The sequence below is a fragment of the Cryptomeria japonica genome, chromosome 6, assembly GCF_030272615.1.
Source record: "Cryptomeria japonica chromosome 6, Sugi_1.0, whole genome shotgun sequence".
Lineage (NCBI taxonomy): Eukaryota > Viridiplantae > Streptophyta > Pinopsida > Cupressales > Cupressaceae > Cryptomeria > Cryptomeria japonica.
In genome coordinates this window covers 294,027,435-294,042,039 of record NC_081410.1, presented here as the reverse complement: position 1 = coordinate 294,042,039, position 14,605 = coordinate 294,027,435, and positions in this window count along the sequence as shown.

The window sequence follows — 14,605 nt, the reverse complement described above, 5'->3', positions numbered from 1 at the left end:
AAGCTTCTGCAAAAAGAATTAGTACCAAAAACCAAAAAGCAGAAAACAGAATGCAAAAACAAACAATTTTCAAGTAAAACACTGCATTTTCACCTTTGTTTCTGGACTTTACACAAGCGCAGAACTCATGACACAGGCACAGAACTCATAACACAAGCACAGAATGTCTCTAATACAAGCGCAAAATGCTTAACACAGGTGCAAGTTGTCTTACACAGGCGCAAAAGTCCCCAGAAAACCCTGCACTGCCCTGTTTTTGGGTTTTTTGACCTGCAAATCAACTTAAAAGCACTCAAAAACACAGTAAAGGGGTGAGATGGTTAGTGTTCACGTCGGGTTCACCAATTAATGTAGCTAGGAAATGTGGAAATCATCAAAGAAATATAAACATTAATCATTAGCTCAATCACAAAAGAAAATTGCAATGATCTATCCTAACACACTCAATAGAGACATGAAAATGAAACATTCAAAACTAAAGATTATGCAAACCAGATGTAGATCTAAATGCTTCCTTCATGCGGCTCCATTGTCCTTATTTCTTCTCCAAATAGTTTTGTTGTGGATCTCACCTTCAAGTGCATAAACCTAATGTGAAAGCAAGATTGACATTGGCACAAGAGTACTCGAAGCGTGATTTGACAAAGTGATTAGAAATTCGATAATCTGATTAGGGATTTGAGATTGAAGAAGTTCATCCAATTTATAGATAAATTGGAGAAATGATCGAATTAGCATGATTCAATTCAAATAGAAATTGCAAATCAAAAATGTCAATTATGACAATTTATGACAAATTATGCGCTTTCTATGCAAAATTTGATTGATTGATAATTCATGACAATTTATGACAAATTTCTATGTCAAGAATTGATTAATTATCAATTATGACAAATTATGACAAATTTCTATGTCATTCCCATGAAGTTAGGAGAAAAATAGGAGAAAATTGAATTAGAAATTAGAAAATAAGAAAATTAGAAAAGAGGAAAAATTAGGAATTAAGAAATTAGGTGAATTAATTAATAATTTGTCATTTATTAATTAATTCACAAAAAGAGGAATAATTAGCCAATTAAATGAACATTTAATTGTGATGAGAAGACTTAGGATAAATAAATAATTTATTAATCCTAAAGGGAGAAATGACAAACAAGGTTAAATGATTAAATCATGAAACCCTAGAAGATGAATTAGAAAATGCAAGGATGACAATTAGGTCTTGACAAAGGATAATTGATATCGATTCAATTTGATCATGATTCTGACTTGATAAATGATTTGATTGATAAACAATTGAAATTGGTTGACAAATTGACCAATATTGATAAAGAGACCAAATTGATATGCGCCAATTGACATTATTGAAGAGGACAAGGATCGATGACAAATCGATCGCAAAATTGCGATCGCCAGATGATAAGATTGATAAGAGGACAAAACCCTAATTAGGATTGACGATGTCCAAAATGATGACAAATGAGCACGCACATTGATGCAACAGGATAAGATCGATCAAAATCGTGACTGAAGATTGCTATCGACGAGACCAAATTTGAGAGCGAGATGAATGAAGAATGCAGAAGAAGGACTCGATACTCACAAATGATAAAAACCAAGTGCGTGACATAGGAGAAATGTTAATGCGATGCAAAAACCTAAAATGAGGCAATGCGCAAACGTTAAAGTATGATCCCGCAAGCATTGACCATTTTTAGGTGTCTACAATTACTATCAGCATTGCCTTTAGTAAAACCAAGCTTCAAAAGATATTTATCCAACCTTGCATACCAAGCTCTAGGAGCCTGTTTCAATCCATATAAAGCTTTCTTCAATCTGCAAACCATACCTTTATCATCGGTCAGTGAAAATCCATCAAGTTGCTTAATGTATACCTCTTGCTCAAGCTCACCATTCAAAAATGCACATTTAACATCCATTTGATAAACCCTATAGTTCTTATAAGTTGCATAGGCAAGAAATAGTCTAACAACTTTTTTTCTAGCAACAGGTGCAAATGTCTCACCATAATCAATTCCTTCCATTTGAGAATATCCTTTACAAACCAATCTAGCCTTGTTTCTTACAACTTGACTATCCTCATTTAGTTTATTCCTAAAAACCCATTCAGTTCCAATAACATTCTTATTTTTAGGCCGGGGAACTAAAGACCAAGTCTCATTTTTCTCTAACTGATCTAATTCATCTTCCATAGCCTTTAATCAATGTTTATCCTTATAAGCTTCAATAAAAATTTCCAGTTCAACATGAGAAATAAGACATACCTCTTCATTTTCTAGTTTTCTTCTTGTCATAACTCCCTTGTTCCTATCTCCAATGATTTGATCTTCAAAATGATTTAATCTTACATACCTTGGTGTCTTCTGAACTTCAGGCTCACTACACTGATCATTAGTCACAGTTGAATTTTCTGATTGTGCCAATGTAACTGTTTCAGTTTCCTCTACCGGTTGAGGAATCGCCGGTTCATTTATGATCATTTCCACTTCCGATTCCCTGTCATATGATATAGAATGATTTCTGCACTGTTCATCCACTTTCACATTAGCACTTTCCACAATTTTCTACAATCTTTTGTTATAACATCTATATGCTTTTCTTTGAATTGAATACCTAAGAAATATCCCTTCATCACATCTAGGAACAAACTTTCCAATTGAATCATCTCTTTTGATATAGCATTTACTTCCAAAGATTCTGAAATATTTAATAGTAGGTGTATGTCCAAAGGGGTCTTACCGGTTTCACCTTTGATGTGAACTCTCTTGAATGTGTAGATTGCTGTACTCACCACTTCTCTCTAGTAGATATGAGGTAATTTGGCTTCCATCATCATAGATCTTTCTGCATCCAAAATGGTTCTGTTCTTTCTTTCCACTACTCCATTCTGCTGAGGAGTCCTAGGTGCAAATAGCTATCTCTTGATTCCATTTGTCTCACAATAAATTTTAAATTCATGAGAAGTGAACTCACCACCATGATCTAATCTTAGACATTTGATTTTCAATCTAGTTTCTGTTTCAACCTTTTCTCTAAAGATCTTGAATTTCTCAAAAGCTTCAAACTTCTCCCTTAGAAAAGTCACCCACATCATTCTATAATAGTCATCAATAATCAACATGAAATACCTATCACCTTGAAAGCTTCTAATGCTTGTTGGACCACATAAATCAGTGTGAGTCAAATCAAGTACATCATTAGATTTATTATGTATGCTCTTAAAATAAATTCTAACTTGCTTTCCCAATTGACATTCCTTACATACCGGATTATGAGGCTTCATAATCTTAGGTATATCTCTAATTGCCTTAGTTGAACTCATCTTAACAATACAATAAAAATTAACATGACACAACCTCTTATGCCATAACCAACTCTCATCAATATGAGCAATCAAACATGTCTTATTACCACTATTCAAGTGAAAGATATTACTTCCAATCTGAATACTGGTTGTAATCTCCAAACTAGTCTTGTTAATGATTTTGCATTTTCTATCTTTAAACTGAAATTTTAAACCCTTATCAACCAATTGACCAACACTCAAAAGATTATTCTTTAAACCTTCTACATAATAGACAATATCAGTATTACGCTTACCATCCAGAGAAATAATACCTCTACCTCTAATCATACATGCTTTGTCATCTCCAAATCTAACTTGACCACCATTGTATTATTGTAGAGACAAAAATTTCCCTTTATCTCCAGTCATATGATGTGAGCATCCACTATCAATTACCCATTCATCCTTATCTTCAACTTTTTCTGCCAGGGCCTTTTCTTCATTTTTGATAGCCAGTTCCAATTCATCTTCCTTCAAAGCATAAAACACCCATTCCTTTCCATTGCTGGATCCACTAGCAAAGTCTTTTGCCGGTTCATCTCCAAAGTCATTAGTTACTCCTTCCTCATCTGCTACGTAGCATTGTTTACTTTTCTTGAATCTATATCTGTTATGGTTAGGCTTAAAAGATTTCTTAACTCTTTCCTCAAACCTTACATTCCTTTCAGGACTTCTAGATGAAAAATGACCAATCTTGTTACATGCAAAACATTTAAAGGGCGCTTTTCCTTCATACTTACTTCCAGTTGGTCCTTTAGGTACTCTTCTAGCAAATAAGGCTTCAAGTTGCTCAAGTTCTTCATCTTCTTTCCTCATGTATTTCAATTATTTTGCATATAGGGCTTTCCAATCACTTTTGTCATTAGATGATGATGATGATGCATGAAAAGAAGGTTCAGACTTTACAACTCCAGAAGATCCAAATTCTTCAAGCTCAAAAGTAGATAATTTCTCAATCAGAATGTCTCTGTTAACTGAAATGTTTCCCATTATTCTTAACTCATTAATTTTAGTTTCCTTCATCTTGTAAGCCAGTGGAAGGGCTCTCAAGACTTTGGAAACTATTTCATCTTCACTTATAAATCCTCCACAACATTGAATTCCCATAACAATCTCATTTACTTTTTCCATAAACACATTAATTCTTTCATTGTCTTTCATCTTCAAGTTTTCATATCTTACCTGGTAACAATCAAGTTTAGCAATTTTGATAGTGGGGTCACCTTCATTCAGAGTTTGCAATTTATCCCACATAACCTTAACCAATGATTTATCAGTTAATCCCATGATCTGTTGACTAGTAAGTGCACACAATAGGGCTTCTCTAGCTCTGCAATCATTTTCAATATTCTTATCCAAGTCTGCAGAAGCAGGATTGCCAGAGGCCTGATTATAAGGTCTGTATCCTTTCTTAGTGATCTCTCAAATATCCTTGCCAAGACATCTAAGATGAGTCTCCATTCAAATTTTCCATATCCCATAATTTGTTCCATCAAGCTTAGGGATTTCTCTTCTGAAAATAGTTGCCAGTGGATTAGAAGTATTAGCTGCCATAGGATCTACCTCAAGCGGTTAAGCTTCTGCAAAAGAGGACCAAAGATTTGATACCAATTGTTAGGATAACTGGTGAACAACTGAGGGGGGGGGTGAATCAGTTGTTAACAAATTATAACTTTTAATCCACATTACAACCTTAAAATAGATCAAGTATCGATAAAGTACATACAGATGCCAGTAGGAACAGATACCGGTAAACAATACAACTTAACAATTAACCAGATAATCAATGCAAAGAAACCATACCACATAAAACCATGATTTGTACGTGGAAAACCTGGAAAGGGAAAAACCATGGTGGGATGCCTACACACAGTCAAATGATACTTCTGTAGAAAGTATGTGATACAATGAGGGGCTTGCACATATAGGAAGGCACATTGCCTAGAGTGTACTGCTCATTACAAAAGAGTCTCGCTGACTACAGAGAGGCTACAACCATCTCAAGATAAATGGACAACAATCCAATAGAGTGAACTACTAGAAATTGTATCTACCATGCCTGATTATAGTCTCGATTAAGCTCAATACCGAAGGCCTTTGACCTCTTCCTTAATCCCAATTTGATCACCTATGATCGACCAAATCTCCTTTGTATATGATATTGCATTCCAAGTCCATGACACATAATACCCATGATCTACAATGAGATCTTACATAATTTTATACAAACCCTAAGACCTAAACCAATTAGGTCTGCCACCTAAAAGATATTACAATAAGATCATTACATAATTCCATATTAATATGATATGCCATGTCGGCTTAAGACCAGAACAATAATAAAAAATCCATAGATCATCTCAAAACATCCCGATAACATGTAGAGTACATGTTAGCATGATACCGGTCCATAACCTAGATAGGTACCAGACCTATTCTGGGTCTACCACACCAAAGCAATGTATTCAAGCAGTTGAAGCACAATCAAAGAACATATTCAGCATCTTGAAATCCATGTAGAAACTACACCAACACTACTTATGCATCCTGCCAAGATTCCTTAGTGAAAGCTTTGCCGGTAAAGCCTTAAACCAATGCCAATAAGGGTTTACCAGAATGTATGATAGCAACCAATACCAACTAACCAAAACATGCTCCAGAAGCATGTATCACATGTAACCAATCACATTCCATAGATCCAAACATGCCGGGAGTGTCCAACAGATAGTATCTTTTTCCGGTAACACTAGATCTTCTATCGGTAACCAAAACCTATCTACCGGTAACCATCCATAACAACTAGTGTTGACATCAATGACAAAACATCAATGCAACACATAATCATTTCATCCATAATGCCAACACTTCTATGCGAGCCGGGATTAGAATGCCAACATATTTAGAACCATCTTTGTGTTGTCAACTCAGCTCTGACAAGACAGATCAATAAATGCAACCTCGTCTCTTTAAAATAGCTAAAAGCCACACTACTAGAAAGGTCAAGCCATTTAAAATTTATGATTATTAAATTCTTAGGATATAATAATTAAATAAATAAAATATTTATTTATATGAACATGACATTCTTAGCCGTCTACAATTGATAGTGTCTTTTGATATAAATTGGATCTTTGTTCCTTTTTCAAATCAGAGATGTCACATGCGTTCAGAGCTAAGTTCAAAGAAGCTACTGCTATTGCTTCACTTCTCTCTGAACTAGATGACACACCAAGAGTTGGCTGTGTTGCTCAGTTGGTTGTGCCATATGACACCTGCTTGGATGTAAGTGCAACAGATTCAATCGATGAGATAACATGTACTTTTTCTTGATTTTGTCATCCTTTTTAAGTCTTGTGATTAGGAGGTTGAATTTGTATACTCAAGAGGGAGTTGGGGCTTCAAATCTGAAGCAGGCGCCAGTTGGCCATTCGATTTTGAAGCCATCGATAAGTGGTCTTCAAACTGAGTGCACAACCATATCGTTAATCATGTCTCTTGTTTGTATTATAATTTATTTCCAAATGTGTGTGTTGTGATTACTGCAAGTAGGGCTTCATAAGTGGAAAAATAGATTACTTTATGAAGTTAAAAGCATTGTTGATGTCTGCTTTTTTATTCAACAACAACATGATAACGTGTCTGTTGGTGGAGAAGATGAGGCCATTGGGAATATAGAGGAGTGTGAGAATATGGTTGAGGATCATGGTGATAGTGAAAAAGAGGATGTTTGTAATGATTATGAGGTTACGATCGAGGACAATAAAGGGCAGGGTGTTGATGGTCATGAACAAGGACAAGGAGGAGGCAGTAACTAGGTGTACTATTTGTTATTATATTTCATATCATCTGTATAATAATTTATTCCAGCAAAATTGAACGTGATGTTTTGTCATGTACGGTCTATGCAACAAAAGTCTGAGCACAACAAAGAATATATCGATGGTAGGATTTTGTCTCTTTGACGAATGTTCATATAATGGAGGCTATAGATTTTGGGATCTAGGGAGGTTGAACCTGCATAGATTGTTAATGCACAACCTCCCATTATTGGAGGCCCTAAGACATGGCCATGCACTGCACACTACCAATAAATGTAGCTAGCACCACATAGAGACAACACAAAGATATGTGAATAAGAAGGTGGGTGATGTCAGGTACCATATGACTGTATGATATAATATGCAAAAAAAGTGTGTCACTAATCGGGTGTGCAAAGATTATGGGATATAAACATTTGATGAGCTTCCTGTTGAAGGGAAGGAAGAGATAAACGAAACAATGTGGTGTACAATAGAAGTCCATTGAGGGAGGAGATGTTGAAGAAGGTTTTACAGTTAATAGAAAGAAAGAAACTTGGAAGAGAGGTAATTCCTAGTGATTGTTTTATTTTATACTTCACTATAATGGATGTAATTTTCCAAAGTACACATAATTGAGTTATCCTAGGCTGCTAGGTGGGTGATTTGTAATATTGGAGGCGATATTGAAATGAATATCGGATTGTACGCACTGCATGCAACTAATGTGCGACTCAATGACTATGTACCTTCTTCATTGGTGAGGCAAAAGACGAAGGCTACCACAAAAAAAAGGTTGACTTCAATTGAGGTCAAATATTTGTCATCAAAGGTGAATGTTTGTTCATATATGTGTTTGCATTGCATATTATTCTTTGTACTCCATAGGATTCTATGTTGATTGTTCCATCCTTGTGATGTTAGGCTGATGTTGACGGGGTTAATGGAGGGAGCCTACACTTGTCTAGAGCTCTAGCTGACACTGTATGTAGTGGGTCTGAAAAAGTATCCCACAAATGTCGGACGTTCATTAGGATGAAGCAACGGAAGGAGATGATGAACAAAAATTTGAGTACACCCAGAGATGAGAAGAATGTAGGATAATCTCTTGGTTTGCAGAAGACATTGGAGGATACAAATAAACATCAACAGGTAATACATGCATTTTTACGCTGCTAAACTAGTTGCAAAAGGAGTTATAAATATCTTGTTATTCACTTTTTGAAAAATTTTCTGAAAAAAAGCCGCTGCTAAATCTGCCCATCTTGATCAAGGATCTCTAATTTTTGAGAAATTTTGTGTTTTCAGATTTTTTGTGTTCTTGACAGGTAGTTTTGCAGCCAATTTTCCCTCATATGGTTTAATTCTATAGTTACACTCCTTTTTAATGTGTGCTCTTTTGCAACATACTTCTGCAAAAGGAAATGTTGATGGCAAGAAATGTTCCATGGGGAACGATAGTGACTTTGCAATTGCAGACTGTGATGGGGATGAAGGGGATAATGTGTGTCATCCACCTATTTCGGTATTGTTGTATTGCATTGACATGAATTGATTTAGTTATTTTGATGGCCAACTATACAAAAATATTATTTATGTTAGCACATGGATACGTTACTCATGCAGCCAACTATGCAAGAGGAGGAAGACTGTATCAATGAAGACAAGCACACTCTTGTTGTTGGAGATGAAGTGCACCTTCAACTCGATGGGAAAGTTATTGGTAAAGGTATTGTTGATGGGGTTGGGAGGGGTGTGTGATGTAACAACAATCGGCTCCAACAAGGTTGTGCTAAAGTCTGAATCTGGATGTCTTTGATGGCAATGCCTTGGTGCCTTATCTGCATTCCTTCTTCGAGTCATTAACAGACTCCCTTAAATCATGGGAGGTGTGAGATATCAAAGACCTCATCCGTGTCTCATCTGTGGTAAGATTGCAAGATCCTTTCCTCTATTCTCTCATGTGACCATTTAACTTTTTTGAATGCAATAATATTGGTGATAGTCATTTGATGTCGCTTTTTATGTGGTAGGTTATAGTTGTCGAAACTGCTGAGATAGAAAATCAGGATATTAAATGCAACCCTGCTATCAGATGGACAAGTGTGAGGCTATGAACACTTGGCATCACCCCTCCTAAGTTACATAAGAACCCAAAGAAGCATCAAGTCTTCTACTCTTGTGTCAACTCTGTTGTGCAAAATAGGTAGAGGAGGCGATAAATATATTTTTGTTGTGCCTGTCCCCCTTATGGGACTCAAAATAGAAGCTTGAAAGCTCAGACAATAGAATACTCTAGTGGAAGAATACTCTTCATAGACCATTTGCACGCTATCTCAGTTGCTTGGAAGCTGAATTTTTTTTAAACATTGTGTGTATCTGTGAACAATTTTTTTGCATTTATTCTTTGTTTGTGCATACATGTGAATAATTATTTGTGCATTTTTTCATTGTTTGTATGTATATTGTAATGCATCCCAGGGGATACCGTGGTGCAACATCTTAATATGCCTTGTAATATAATGCAACATAGCCTTTTTCTTAAATTATCGTACTTCACAAATTCCTTTGTGTTGTTATAATATGTTTTCTTATATGTTACTATCATGTTTTCCATGTCTCTTCTTTTATCCAAGTGTATGCTGAATTTGTTTGTTGTAATTGTCGAACATGTCTTATTTCTGTTGTAAGTTATGACAGTTAAATAAATTTTTCTTATTGACTATTTTTTAAACATACCATTTGAAATGAATTAATAATTTAAATTCATAATATAAACACACAAAATTATGAGACCAACACAAAAATTTCATGAAAAAGATGTTTAATGAGTCGATTGAAAACAATAGGTGGAGGAACAGTGAATGATGGAGTCAGTTTTTGTAGAAGTGCATTCCCAATTGCAAGATAACATGGCACCCACTGCCCCCTCCCCCTGACAACTATTTTGCATGAAAAATGTTAAAATCATACATCATGTTATTGACCTTGTCGTGCATGATTTCCCATTGATTTTGTGTGTAAGTGTTGTGATTTTGCAAAATGTCAATAACACGATGTACGATTTTAAGATTTTAGAGGCAGAGTAGGTGCAACCCCTATTGTTAGGCCACTAAGCATCACATCTTTAGTTCAGTATTATAGTTTCTCATTTTTAGACAAAAATGGAAGACAATCTTGGTCATTTTATGTTTGTCTACACTTTTATTTCACGCATCTTTCATTGTCTTTTACATTTTCTTTCTTTTTTGTGTACTAATATTCCTTCTTTTGTTAATGTTTGTAGGGACAACAATGGGAAAAGCTATGGCAAGAAAAAGAAAGGTCGCTGAAACACATCTTGAGGTGGATGGAAATCCTACAAAGAGTTCACCCAAGCTCGAGGCCTCAGATGTTTGCACCTCTGATGAGAAAGGGAAGATGACAACAAAAGAAACACCCAAGCATGGGGCCTCCAATGTTCTCACCTCTCACGGTTTATCAAAATGGCAACAAAAGCAACACCCAAGAATGGGGCCTCCAATGTTATCACCTCTCACAGTTTAGGGAAGATGACAACAAAAGAAACACCCCCCTTGCTAGAGTCGAAGGATCACCAGAGACCTCATTGCATGGCCAATCTGAAGTTTGATGCCCTGCATGTACAACTACTAATGGACAAGGTTCAAATTATCGAGGCTGAAGGAGAAGGTTACTGAACTGGAAAGGAGATGTATAGAACTAATGAAGAATATCATGGAGTTGACCAATAGGAATGTCAAGTTGGAGATGGAAGTGCGTAAACACCATATGCTAACAGAGAAAGTGGAGGTAGCGTGTGAGGAGATAAAGAAATAGAACAAATTTTTAGCTAACCAGTTTAACAACATGTTGGACGCATGTGAGACAAACATTAAACACTAGGAACAAAGGTTCAAGGAGGTCTCGCAAGAGATGATGTTGATGAAAAGGGTGTGCCTCCTGTTATCGCGAGGAGTGGGGGACTAAATTTTTTTATTAATTAGTTGTCATTTTCCTTCATAAGAGGCTTGTTCTGCTATAAAACTTTTCTAGATTATATGGCTACCTTCTCTTCATAAGATTTCAGAAATGATGCAGACTATTTGCCAAAAAATAAAAGGACATTTTGAATTGACATGGGAATGTTATATTTCAGTGAATCCCATGTTTATTGTATCATGTATGGTTATTCTATGTAAATCACATTGAAGTTAATTTAAAGAAATTGAATGGTTATTTTCAACATAACAGATTGATTTCATTTAAACTTATTCAACAATAATTTTGAATAAATCAGATTGGGTTCTTTTGAACACCTTAACTGGTTTTTTGTATGCTTATTTTCAATAAAACAAATTGTTTTGATTTGAACACTTTCAATTGGTGTTAAAAAGAAATATGATAGATTAAATTTACACATCTTCACTAGTTACAAATCTGATTGAGTTCATTTAAACACCTTGAATGAATATAATATTCAATGCATTGGATTGAGTTGATTTATACATTTTGAATGTTTTATTATATTTAGGGAATTTAAACATCTTTCATGTATATTTTTACTACCTTTTTATATTACATCATGATGTAGAGAATCCACACACAATGTGTTAGGGTTCCCACAGATACTGAGAGGGGGGGGGGGTGAATCAGTATCTGACCAGTTTTCAAATTTTCTTAAGATAAAACATGCAAAACATAAAGTAGCAGTGTACCGGTATGCAAGAATTAATGTAATAAACAGAATAAAAAACATCCACATGAAAAGAACACCATAACACAAGATGTTTAATGAGGAAACCCAGTGTGGGAAAAACCTTGGTGGGATTTGTGACCCACAATATTCACTTACTGGCCAATAAGAGAATATTACTTACAATAGGGGCCTGCACATGCAGGAAGGCTAATTGCCTAGAGCTCACTACTCAATGAGAAGTCGCACTGACTTACAATAAGGATTATACTAATCCAATGACTTGTACTACTCTACAATAGCATCTCCAATGCCAGATTCAGTACCGGTTCTTGCTCTGTTCTTTACATATACCCTTAACCTATATTTCGCATATTAGGTCTGCCTAATAATTTTCTTTTTTTTTGTTCGCACCTTACCCCTTTAAAATGTCTACAATGACCTCTTTTATATACAAGAGTCATTTTATAATTTGCCAAGTCAGCTTGCAATAATAATAAAATATTACATATCAAAAATCCTGTCGGCCTTTGTGCCGGTATACATCTTTTCTTCTGTGCCAGTGCCGGTGCCGGTGTAGAGTGATCTTGTTGATGCTGGTGCACTGTCTTGCTTGAATAATGCTTTGCCGGTATGATGTCTTGCCGGTGCCATAGGATTGCAGGGTTACCATCAATGACAAAACCTTCAATCACACACAATGTCTCATTGGAGTGTCCATATGCCAACAATCTCCCCCTTTGGCATTGATGGCAACACTCATGAGAAATTTCAAATAGGTGTCCAAAATTGTGTAGACCAAAAAAATTTTACCAAAAATATGAGGGGATATGAGGGGCTCCCCCTAAGCATATGATTCCTGTCTTTGAATTTTCTCATCCTACTACTCCCCCTTTGGCATCAATGACAAAGGTTTAGTAGAGTTTGTAGTTATACTAGTCCATATCCTCAACCTTGTAGTTGGGTAGTTATTATCTGAAAAAGATCACCCAAAATTAAGTTTATAATATCCATAAAATTTTTGCTATCTTTTATTGCTGTTTTAGTCCTCTTCACAGTGCCGGTGAGATACTGCAATTGTTCTGCTAGTGTTTTACTTCCCGGTGTTAATGCCTCTGAGATTTCCTTCCGTAGAGATGCTAGATAGTCCAATCTTGGACTCAGTTTAGATCTCAAGTGTTTTGCCTTATTTATTATTGTCTCTTTCTCTTTCTCCTGTTTAAGTAAATCTGCCTCAAAATTTGCTAACCTATCTTCAAAAACAGATAGTGAATCTGGTGAGTTGACAAAATTGTCTGCAAGCTTGTTTATCTCTTCCTGTGTCTTGCTTATTTTCTTGTCTATATCTACAGTCAGGAAGTTTGTTTTGCATGTGTCTTTGTACAGGTTTTTGTACTCTTTAAACAAACTACACAGTTCTGGTAGAAGTGTGTCAAAGTCTTTGTTACACTTCTTAATTTCTTCCTCAAAGAATTTATGTTTCTCCTTTTCTACAATGTCCTTTACAGATTCTACCTTTATTTTCTCAATATTTCCAGAGATTTATTTACATAATGTATCCAACTGTCCTAAAGAATCTTTATTATCTATATTACAGTCAGGAGCAATTATCTTCAAAATTGGTATTGAATCATCTATTGCTTTGGAAGCTTGTGAACTATAGTCAGTTATTTTCTTGATGGATTCAAGTAATACCTTAGTCACATTTGTTGACTTTGGTGGTGACCCAACAAATTGAGTACTGGTGGAAGTGACCATGCTTGTATTGACCTCTGGTAGGTTAGTTTGTGTCTACATTTCCTTTAGCACAAGTTTTCCTGCTTCATTGCTTACCGGTGGCATCCGTTCTGGAGCCTTTAGCTCTGTCGATTTCTCTAATTGTGCCTCAGATTCCATCTTTTTCTTTGTATCCTTTGCCGGTTGCTCTGTATTTCTTGTTACCGGAGGCTCTTTAGCCATATCTGATTTTTCACTTGAGTCTTTATCAACTGTTATGTTGATCTTTTGGGTATCAACATTTACAGTGAATAGGACTTCAGGATTTGTATTGCTATCCTCTGCAACCATGCTTTCAGCTGCCGGTTGGTTTTCAGGGATTGTAATTTTTATAGGTGGAGGTAGGTTATCTTTAACCTTTATGCTTGGAGGTCCACCAATTTTCCCTTTCCCTTTGTCCTTATCCTTCTGATATACCTTAATAGGCTTGGGATTCCTATATTCTTCTTGTTTCTCTTTTTCAACCAAAAATATGTCCCAACCATCTTTTGTTTCCTTTGAAACCTCTATAACTCTACCTGCCATTAGTGAAATATGCCGGTGTGCAGTGGAAAAAACTGTCCGGTGGCCTGAGCTATCAGATCATCAATTTATTTTGGGGAGTTTACCGGATATACAGCAGGTAGTTTTTCTATTTTTATTTTCTTGTCCAGTTCAATTACTCCTTGCCTTCTGGCCTCAAGTCTTTTGTATAAGTCATCAGGAATTTCATTTATGACTTCCATCAAAACCTTTTTAAACATGTCCATGTGTAGTATTACAGTCTCCTCAACTTGCCCTTTCTCATCAGCCGATAGGGTGTCATAAATTTTCCTTATGTTCTTCATTTTTCCTTCCTCTGTGATCTCATTTAATAAAATGTCTAGAGGTGCCAAGTCAGTTTTTGCCTTTTTATTTTTCTTAGGAGTCAACTTCTTTTTAGGTGTGACCTTTCTGACCAAAGATCTCATAGCTTGTTGCTTCTGCCTTGTC